Source organism: Zeugodacus cucurbitae, chromosome X (genome assembly GCF_028554725.1).
Source record: "Zeugodacus cucurbitae isolate PBARC_wt_2022May chromosome X, idZeuCucr1.2, whole genome shotgun sequence".
Lineage (NCBI taxonomy): Eukaryota > Metazoa > Arthropoda > Insecta > Diptera > Tephritidae > Zeugodacus > Zeugodacus cucurbitae.
The window spans coordinates 5,798,502-5,809,554 of record NC_071672.1 but is presented as its reverse complement, the minus strand read 5'-3'; positions in this window follow the sequence as shown (position 1 = coordinate 5,809,554).

Here is an 11,053-nt window from a genome sequence, read left to right as displayed (position 1 = left end):
AGACAAGACAAGACAAGACAAGACAAGACAAGACAAAACAAGACAAGACAAGACAAGACAAGACAAGACAAGACAAGACAAGACAAGACAAGACAAGACAAGACAAGACAAGACAAGACAAGACAAGACAAGACAAGACAAGACAAGACAAGACAAGACAAGACAAGACAAGAGAAGAGAAGACAAGACCAGACAAGACAAGACAAGAGAAGACAAGTCAAGACAAGACAAAACAACACAACACATGACATGACATGACATGACATGACAAGACAAGACAGGACAGGACAAGACAAGACAAGACAAGATAAGACAAGACAAGACAAGACAAGACAAGACGAGACAAGACAAGACAAGACAAGACAAGACCAGACCAGACAGGACAAGACAAAACAAGACAAGCCAAGACAAGACAAGACAAGAGAAGAGAAGACAAGACAAGACCAGACCAGACAGGACAAGACAAAACAAGACAATACAAGACAAGACAAGACAAGAGAAGAGAAGACAAGACCAGACAAGACAAGACAAGACAAGACAAGACAAGACAAGACAAGACAAGACAAGACAAGACAAGACAAGACAAGACAAGACAAGACAAGACGAGACAAGAAAAGACAAGACAAGACAAGACAAGACAAGACAAGACAAGACAAGAGAAGAGAAGACAAGACCAGACAAGACAAGACAAGAGAAGACAAGTCAAGACAAGACAAAACAACACAACACAACACATGACATGACATGACATGACATGACAAGACAAGACAGGACAGGACAAGACAAGACAAGACAAGATAAGACAAGACAAGAGAAGACAAGACAAGACAAGACAAGACAAGACATGACAAGACAAGAGAAGACAAGAGAAGACAAGACAAGACAAGACAAGACAAGACAAGACAAGAAAAGACAAGACAAGACAAGACAAGACAAGACAAGACTAGACAAGACCAGACAAGACAAGACAAGACAAGACAAGACAAGACAAGACAAGACAAGACAAGACAAGACAAGACAAGACAAGACAAGACAAGACAAGACAAGACAAGACAAGACAAGACAAGACATGACATGACAAGACAAGACAGAACAGGACAAGACAAGACAAGACAAGACAAGACAAGGCAAGACAAGACATGACAAGACAAGACAAGACAAGAGAAGACAAGACAAGACAAGACAAGACAAGACAAGACAAGACAAGACAAGACAAGACAAGACTAGACAAGACAAGACAAGACAAGACAAGACAAGACAAGACAAGACAAGACAAGACAAGACAAGACAAGACAAGACAAGACAAAACAACACAACACAACACATGACATGACATGACGTGACATGACAAGACAAGACAGGAAAGGACAAGACAAGATAAGACCAGACAAGACAAGACAAACCAAGACAAGACAAACCAAGACAAGACAAAACAAGACAAGACAAGACAAGACAAGACAAGACAAGACAAGACAAGACAAGACAAGACAAGACAAGACAAGACAAGACAAGACAAGACAAGACAAGACAAGACAAGACAAGACAAGACAAGACAAGACAAGACAAGACAAGACAAGACAAGACAAGACAAGACAAGACAAGACAAGACAAGACAAGACAAGTCAAGACAAGACAAGACAAGACAAGACAAGACAAGACAAGACAAGACAAGACAAGACAAGACAAGACAAGACAAGACAAGACAAGACAAGACAAGACAAGACAAGACAAGACAAGACAAGACAAGACAAGACAAGACAAGACAAGACAAGACAAGACAAGACAAGACAAGACAAGACAAGACAAGACAAGACAAGACAAGACATGACATGACAAGACAAGACAGAACAGGACAAGACAAGACAAGACAAGACAAGACAAGGCAAGACATGACAAGACAAGACAAGACAAGACAAGAGAAGACAAGACAAGACAAGACAAGACAAGACAAGACAAGACAAGACAAGACAAGACAAGACAAGACAAGACAAGACAAGACAAGACAAAACAAGACAAGACAAAACAATACAACAAATGACATGACGTGACATTACAAGACAAGACAGAACAGGACAAGACCAGACAAGACAAGACAAGACAAGACAAGACAAGACAAGACAAGACACGACATGACATGACAGGACAAGATAAGACAAGACAAGACAAGACAAGACAAGACAAGACAAGACATGACAAGACAAGACAGGAAAGGACAAGACAAGACAAGACCAGACAAGACAAGACAAGACAAGACAAGACAAGACAAGACAAGACAAGACAAGACAAGACAAGACAAGACAAGACAAGACAAGACAAGACAAGACAAGACAAGACAAGACAAGACAAGACAAGACAAGACAAGACAAGACAAGACAAGACAAGACAAGACAAGACAAGACAAGACAAGACAAGACAAGACAAGACAAGACAAGACAAGACAAGACAAGACAAGACAAGACAAGACAAGACAAGACAAGACAAGACAAGACAAGACGAGACAAGACAAGACAAGACAAGACAAGACAAGACAAGACAAGACAAGACAAGACAAGACAAAACAAGACAAGACAAGACAAGACAAAACAACACAACACAACACATGACATGACATGAGAGGACATGACAAGACAAGACAGGAAAAGACAAGACAACACAAGACAAGACAAGACAAGACAAGACATGACAAGACAAGACAAGACAAGACATGACATGCCATGACATGACAAGACAAGACAGGACAGGACAAGACAAGATAAGGCAAGACAAGACAAAACAACACAACACAACACATGACATGACATGACATGACAAGACAAAACAGGACAAGACAAGACAAGACAATTGTGTTTGATTTTTTTTTTAAATTAATTAAGAAGACAAAACAAGACAAGACATGACATGACAAGACATGACAAGACATGACAAGACAAAACAAGACAAGACAAGACAAAACAACACAACACAACACAACACATGACATGACATGACATGACATGACAAGACAAGACAGGACAGGACAAGACAAGACAAGGCAAGACAAGACAAGACAAGACAAGACCAGACAAGACAAGACAAAACAAGACATGACAGGACAAGACAAGACAAGACAAGACAAGACAAGACAAGACAAGACAAGACAAGACAAGACAAGACAAGACAAGACAAGACAAGACAAGACAAGACAAGACAAGACAAGACAAGACAAGACAAGACAAGACAAGACAAGACAAGACAAGACAAGACAAGACAAGACAAGATAAGAGAAGACAAGACAAGACAAGACAAGACAAGACAGGACAAGACAGGACAAGACAAGACAAGACAAGACAAGACAAGACAAGACAAGACAAGACAAGACAAGACAAGACAAGATAAGAGAAGACAAGACAAGACAAGACAAGACAAGACAAGACAAGACAAGACAACACAACACAACACAACACAACACATGACATGACATGACATGACAAGACAAGACAGGACAGGACAAGACAAGACAAGGCAAGTCAAGACAAAACAAGACAAGACAAAACAACACAACACAACACATGACATGACATGACATGACAAGACAAAACAGGACAAGACAAGACAATTGTGTTTGATTTTTTTTTTAAATTAATTAAGAAGACAACACAACACATGACATGACATGAGAGGACATGACAAGACAGGACAAGACAAGACAAGACAAGACAAGACAAGACAAGACAAGACAAGACAAGACAAGACAAGACAAGACAAGACAAGACAAGACAAGACAAGACAAGACAAGACAAGACAAGACAAGACAAGACAAGACAAGACAAGACAAGACAAGACAAGACAAGACAAGACAAGACAAGACAAGACAAGACAAGACATGACATGACATGACAAGACAAGACAGGACAGGACAAGACAAGACAAGGCAAGTCAAGACAAAACAAGACAAGACAAAACAACACAACACAACACATGACATGACATGACATGACAAGACAAAACAGGACAAGACAAGACAATTGTGTTTGATTTTTTTTTTAAATTAATTAAGAAGACAACACAACACATGACATGACATGAGAGGACATGACAAGACAGGACAAGACAAGACAAGACAAGACAAGACAAGACAAGACAAGACAAGACAAGACAAGACAAGACAAGACAAGACAAGACAAGACAAGACAAGACAAGACAAGACAAGACAAGACAAGACAAGACAAGACAAGACAAGACAAGACAAGACAAGACAAGACAAGACAAGACAAGACAAGACAAGACAAGACAAGACAAGACAAGACAAGACAAGACAAGACAAGACAAGACAAGACAAGACAAGACAAGACAAGACATGACAAGACAAGACAAGACAAGACATGACAAGACAAGACAAGACAAGACAAGACAAGACAAGACAAGACAAGACAAGACAAGACAAGACAAGACAAGACAAGACAAGACAAGACAAGACAAGACAAGACAAGACAAGACAAGACAAGACAAGACAAGACAAGACAAGACAAGACAAGACAAGACAAGACAAGACAAGACAAGACAAGACAAGACAAGACAAGACAAGACAAGACAAGACAAGACAAGACAAGACAAGACAAGACAAGACAAGACAAGACAAGACAAGACAAGACAAGACAAGACAAGACAAGACAAGACAAGACAAGACAGGACAAGACAAGACAAGACAAGACAAGACAAGACAAGACAAGACAAGACAAGACAAGACAAGACAAGACATGACAAGACAAGACAAGACAAGACAAGACAAGACAAGACAAGACAAGACAAGACAAGACAAGACAAGACAAGACAAGACAAGACAAGACAAGACAAGACAAGACAAGACAAGACAAGACAAGACAAGACAAGACAAGACAAGACAAGACAAGACAAGACAAGACAAGACAAGACAAGACAAGACAAGACAAGACAAGACAAGACAAGACAAGACAAGACAAGACAAGACAAGACAAGACAAGACAAGACAAGACAAGACAAGACAAGACAAGACAAGACAAGGCAAGACAAGACAAGACAAGACAAGACAAGACAAGACAAGACAAGACAAGACAAGACAAGACAAGACAAGACAAGACAAGACAAAACAAGACAAGACAAGACAAGACATGACAAGACAAGACAAGACAAAACAAGACAAGACAAGACAAAACAAGACAAGACAAGACAAGACATGACAAGACAAGACAAGACAAAACAAGGCAAGACAAGACAAGACATGACAAGACAAGACAAGACAAGACAAGACAAGACAAGACAAGACAAGACAAGACATGACAAGACAAGACAAGACAAAACAAGACAAGGCAAGACAAGACAAGACAAGACAAGACAAGACATGACAAGACAAGACAAGACAAAACAAGACAAGACAAAACAAGACAAGACAAGACAAGACAAGGTAAGACAAGACAAGACAAGACAAGACAAGACAAGACAAGACAAGGCAAGACAAGACAAGACAATCCAAGACAAGACAAAACAAGACAAGACAAGACAAGACATGACAAGACAAGACAAGACAAAACAAGACAAGACAAGACAAAACAAGACAAGACAAGACAAGACATGACAAGACAAGACAAGACAAAACAAGACAAGACAAGACAAGACAAGACAAGACAAGGCAAGACAAGACAAGACAAGACATGACAAGACAAGACAAGACAAGACAAGACAAGACAAGACATGACAAGACAAGACAAGACAAAACAAGACAAGGCAAGACAAGACAAGACAAGACAAGACAAGACATGACAAGACAAGACAAGACAAAACAACACAAGACAAGACAAGACAAGACAAGACAAGACAAGACAAGACAAGACAAGACAAGACAAGACAAGACAAGACAAGACAAGACAAGACAAGACAAGACAAGACAAGACAAGACAAGACAAGACAAGACATGACAAGACAAGACAAGACAAAACAAGACAAGACAAGACAATCCAAGACAAGACAAAACAAGACAAGACAAGACAAGACATGACAAGACAAGACAAGACAAAACAAGACAAGACAAAACAAGACAAGACAAGACAAGACAATCCAAGACAAGACAAAACAAGACAAGACAAGACAAGACATGACAAGACAAGACCAGACAAAACAAGACAAGACAAGACAAGACAAGACAAGACAAGACAAGGCAAGACAAGACAAGACATGACAAGACAAGACAAGACAAGACAAGACAAGACAAGACAAGACAAGACAAGACAAGACAAGACGACAAGACAAGACAAGACAAGACAAGACAAGACAAGACAAGATAAGAGATGACAAGACAAAACAAGGCAAGACAAAACAACACAACATACGACATGACATGACATGACAAGACAAGACAGGACAGGACAAGACAAGACAGGACAAGGCAAGACAAGACAAAACAAGACAAGACAAAACAACACAACACATGACATGACAAGACAAAACAGGACAAGACAAGAGATGACAAGACAAGACAAGACAAGACAAGACAAGACAAGACAAGACAAGACACGACAAGACACGACATGACATGACATGACAAGACAAGACAAGACAAGACAAGACAAGACAAGACAAGACAAAACAGCACAGCACAACACATGACATGACATGACAGGACATGACAATACAAGACAGGACAAGACAAGACAACACAAGACAAGACAAGACAAGACAAGACAAGACAAGACAAGACAAGACAAGACAAGACAAGACAAGACAAGACAAGACAAGACAAGACAAGACAAGACAAGACAAGACAAGACAAGACAAGACAAGACATGACATGACATGACAAGACAAGACAGGAAAGGACAAGACAAGACAAGACCAGACAAGACAAGACAAAACAAGACAAGACAAGACAGGACAAGACAAGACAACACAAGACAAGACAAGACAAGACATGACAAGACAAGACAAGACAAGACATGACATGACATGACATGACAAGACAAGACAGGACAGGACAAGACAAGACAATTGTGTTTGATTTTTTTTTTAATTAATTAAGAAGACAAAACAAGACAAGACATGACATGACAAGACATGACAAGACAAAACAAGACAAGACAAGACAAGACAAGACAAGACAAGACAAGAAAAGACAAGACAAGACAAGACAAAACAACACAACACAACACAACACATGACATGACATGACATGACAAGACAAGACAGGACAGGACAGGACAAGACAAGACAAGACCAGACAAGACAAAACAAGACAAGACAAGACAAGACAAGACAAGACAAGACAAGACAAGACAAGACAAGCCAAGACAAGACAAGACAAGACAAGACAAGACAAGACAAGACAAGACAAGACAAGACAAGACAAGACAAGACAAGACAAGACAAGACAAGACAAGACAAGACAAGACAAGACAAGACAAGACATGACAAGACAAGACAAGACAAGACAAGACAAGACAAAACAAGACAAGACAAGACAAAACAACACAGCACAACACATGACATGACATGACAGGACATGACAATACAAGACAGGACAAGACAAGACAACACAAGACAAGACAAGACAAGACAAGACAAGACAAGACAAGACAAGACAAGACAAGACAAGACAAGACAAGACAAGACAAGACAAGACAAGACAAGAAAAGATAAGACAAGACAAGACAAGACAAGACAAGACAAGACAAGACAAGACAAGACAAGACAAGACAAAACAAGACAAGACAAGACAAGACAAGACGAGACAAGACAAGACAAGACAAGACAAGACAAGACAAGACAAGACAAGACAAGACATGACATGACATGACATGACAATACAAGACAGGACAAGACAAGACAACACAAGACAAGACAAGACAAGACAAGACAAGACAAGACAAGACAAGACAAGACAAGACAAGACAAGACAAGACAAGACAAGACAAGACAAGACAAGACAAGACAAGACAAGACAAGACAAGACAAGACAAGACAAGACAAGACAAGACAAGACAAGACAAGACAAGACAAGACAAGACAAGACAAGACAAGACAAGACAAGACAAGACAAGACAAGACAAGACAAGACAAGACAAGACAAGACAAGACAAGACAAGACAAGACAAGACATGACATGACATGACATGACAAGACAAGACAAGACAGGACAGGACAAGACAAGACAATTGTGTTTGATTTTTTTTTTAATTAATTAAGAAGACAACACAACACATGACATGACATGAGAGGACATGACAAGACAGGACAAGACAAGACAAGACAAGACAAGACAAGACAAGACAAGACAAGACAAGACAAGACAAGACAAGACAAGACAAGACAAGACAAGACAAGACAAGACAAGACAAGACAAGACAAGACAAGACAAGACAAGACAAGACAAGACAAGACAAGACAAGACAAGACAAGACAAGACAAGACAAGACAAGACAAGACAAGACAAGACAAGACAAGACAAGACAAGACAAGACAAGACAAGACAAGACAAGACAAGACAAGACAAGACAAGACAAGACAAGACAAGACAAGACAAGACAAGACAAGACAAGACAAGACAAGACAAGACAAGACAAGACAAGACAAGACAAGACAAGACAAGACAAGACAAGACAAGACAAGACAAGACAAGACAAGACAAGACAAGACAAGACAAGACAAGACAAGACAAGACAAGACAAGACAAGACAAGACAAGACAAGACAAGACAAGACAAGACAAGACAAGACAAGACATGACAAGACAAGACAAGACAAGACAAGACAAGACAAGACAAGACAAGACAAGACAAGACAAGACAAGACAAAACAGCACAGCACAACACATGACATGACATGACAGGACATGACAATACAAGACAGGACAAGACAAGACAACACAAGACAAGACAAGACAAGACAAGACAAGACAAGACAAGACAAGACAAGACAAGACAAGACAAGACAAGACAAGACAAGACAAGACAAGACATGACAAGACAAGACAAGACAAAACAAGACAAGACAAGACAATCCAAGACAAGACAAAACAAGACAAGACAAGACAAGACAAGACAAGACAAGACAAGACAAGACAAGACAAGACAAGACAAGACAAGACAAGACAAGACAAGACAAGACATGACAAGACAAGACAAGACAAGACAAGACAAGACAAGACAAGACGACAAGACAAGACAAGACAAGACAAGACAAGACAAGATAAGAGATGACAAGACAAAACAAGGCAAGACAAAACAACACAACATACGACATGACATGACATGACAAGACAAGACAGGACAGGACAAGACAAGACAAGACAAGGCAAGACAAGACAAAACAAGACAAGACAAAACAACACAACACATGACATGACAAGACAAAACAGGACAAGACAAGAGATGACAAGACAAGACAAGACAAGACAAGACAAGACAAGACAAGACAAGACACGACAAGACACGACATGACATGACATGACAAGACAAGACAAGACAAGACAAGACAAGACAAGACAAGACAAGACAAGACAAGACAAGACATGACAAGACAAAACAGGACAAGACAAGAGATGACAAGACAAGACAAGACAAGACAAGACAAGACAAGACAAAACAGCACAGCACAACACATGACATGGCATGACAGGACATGACAATACAAGACAGGACAAGACAAGACAACACAAGACAAGACAAGACAAGACAAGACAAGACAAGACAAGACAAGACAAGACAAGACAAGACAAGACAAGACAAGACAAGACAAGACAAGACAAGACAAGACAAGACAAGACAAGACAAGACAAGACATGACAAGACAAGACAGGACAGGACAAGACAAGACAATTGTGTTTGATTTTTTTTTTTAATTAATTAAGAAGACAACACAACACATGACATGACATGAGAGGACATGACAAGACAGGACAAGACAAGACAAGACAAGACAAGACAAGACAAGACAAGACAAGACAAGACAAGACAAGACAAGACAAGACAAGACAAGACAAGACAAGACAAGACAAGACAAGACAAGACAAGACAAGACAAGACAAGACAAGACAAGACAAGACAAGACAAGACAAGACAAGACAAGACAAGACAAGACAAGACAAGACAAGACAAGACAAGACAAGACAAGACAAGACAAGACAAGACAAGACAAGACAAGACAAGACAAGACAAGACAAGACAAGACAAGACAAGACAAGACAAGACAAGACAAGACAAGACAAGACAAGACAAGACAAGACAAGACAAGACAAGACAAGACAAGACAAGACAAGACAAGACAAGACAAGACAAGACAAGACAAGACAAGACAAGACAAGACAAGACAAGACAAGACAAGACAAGACAAGACAAGACAAGACAAGACAAGACAAGACAAGACAAGACAAGACAAGACAAGACAAGACAAGACAAGACAAGACAAGACAAGACATGACAAGACAAGACAAGACAAGACAAGACAAGACAAGACAAAACAAGACAAGACAAGACATGACAAGACAAGACAAGACAAGACAAGACATGACAAGACAAGACAAAACAAGACAAGACAAGACAATCCAAGACAAGACAAAACAAGACAAGACAAGACAAGACATGACAAGACAAGACAAGACAAGACAAAACAAGACAAGACAAGACAAGACAAGACAAGACAAGACAAGGCAAGGCAAGACAAGACAAGACATGACAAGACAAGACAAGACAAGACAAGACAAGACAAGACAAGACAAGACAAGACAAGACAAGACAAGACAAGGCAAGACAAGACAAGACAAGGCAAGACAAGACAAGATAAGAGATGACAAGACAAAACAAGGCAAGACAAGACAAGACAAGACAAGACAAGACAAGACAAGACAAGACAAGACAAAACAAGACAAGACAAGACAAAACAACACAGCACAACACATGACATGACATGACAGGACATGACAATACAAGACAGGACAAGACAAGACAACACAAGACAAGACAAGACAAGACAAGACAAGACAAGACAAGACAAGACAAGACAAGACAAGACAAGACAAGACAAGACAAGACAAGACAAGACAAGACAAGACA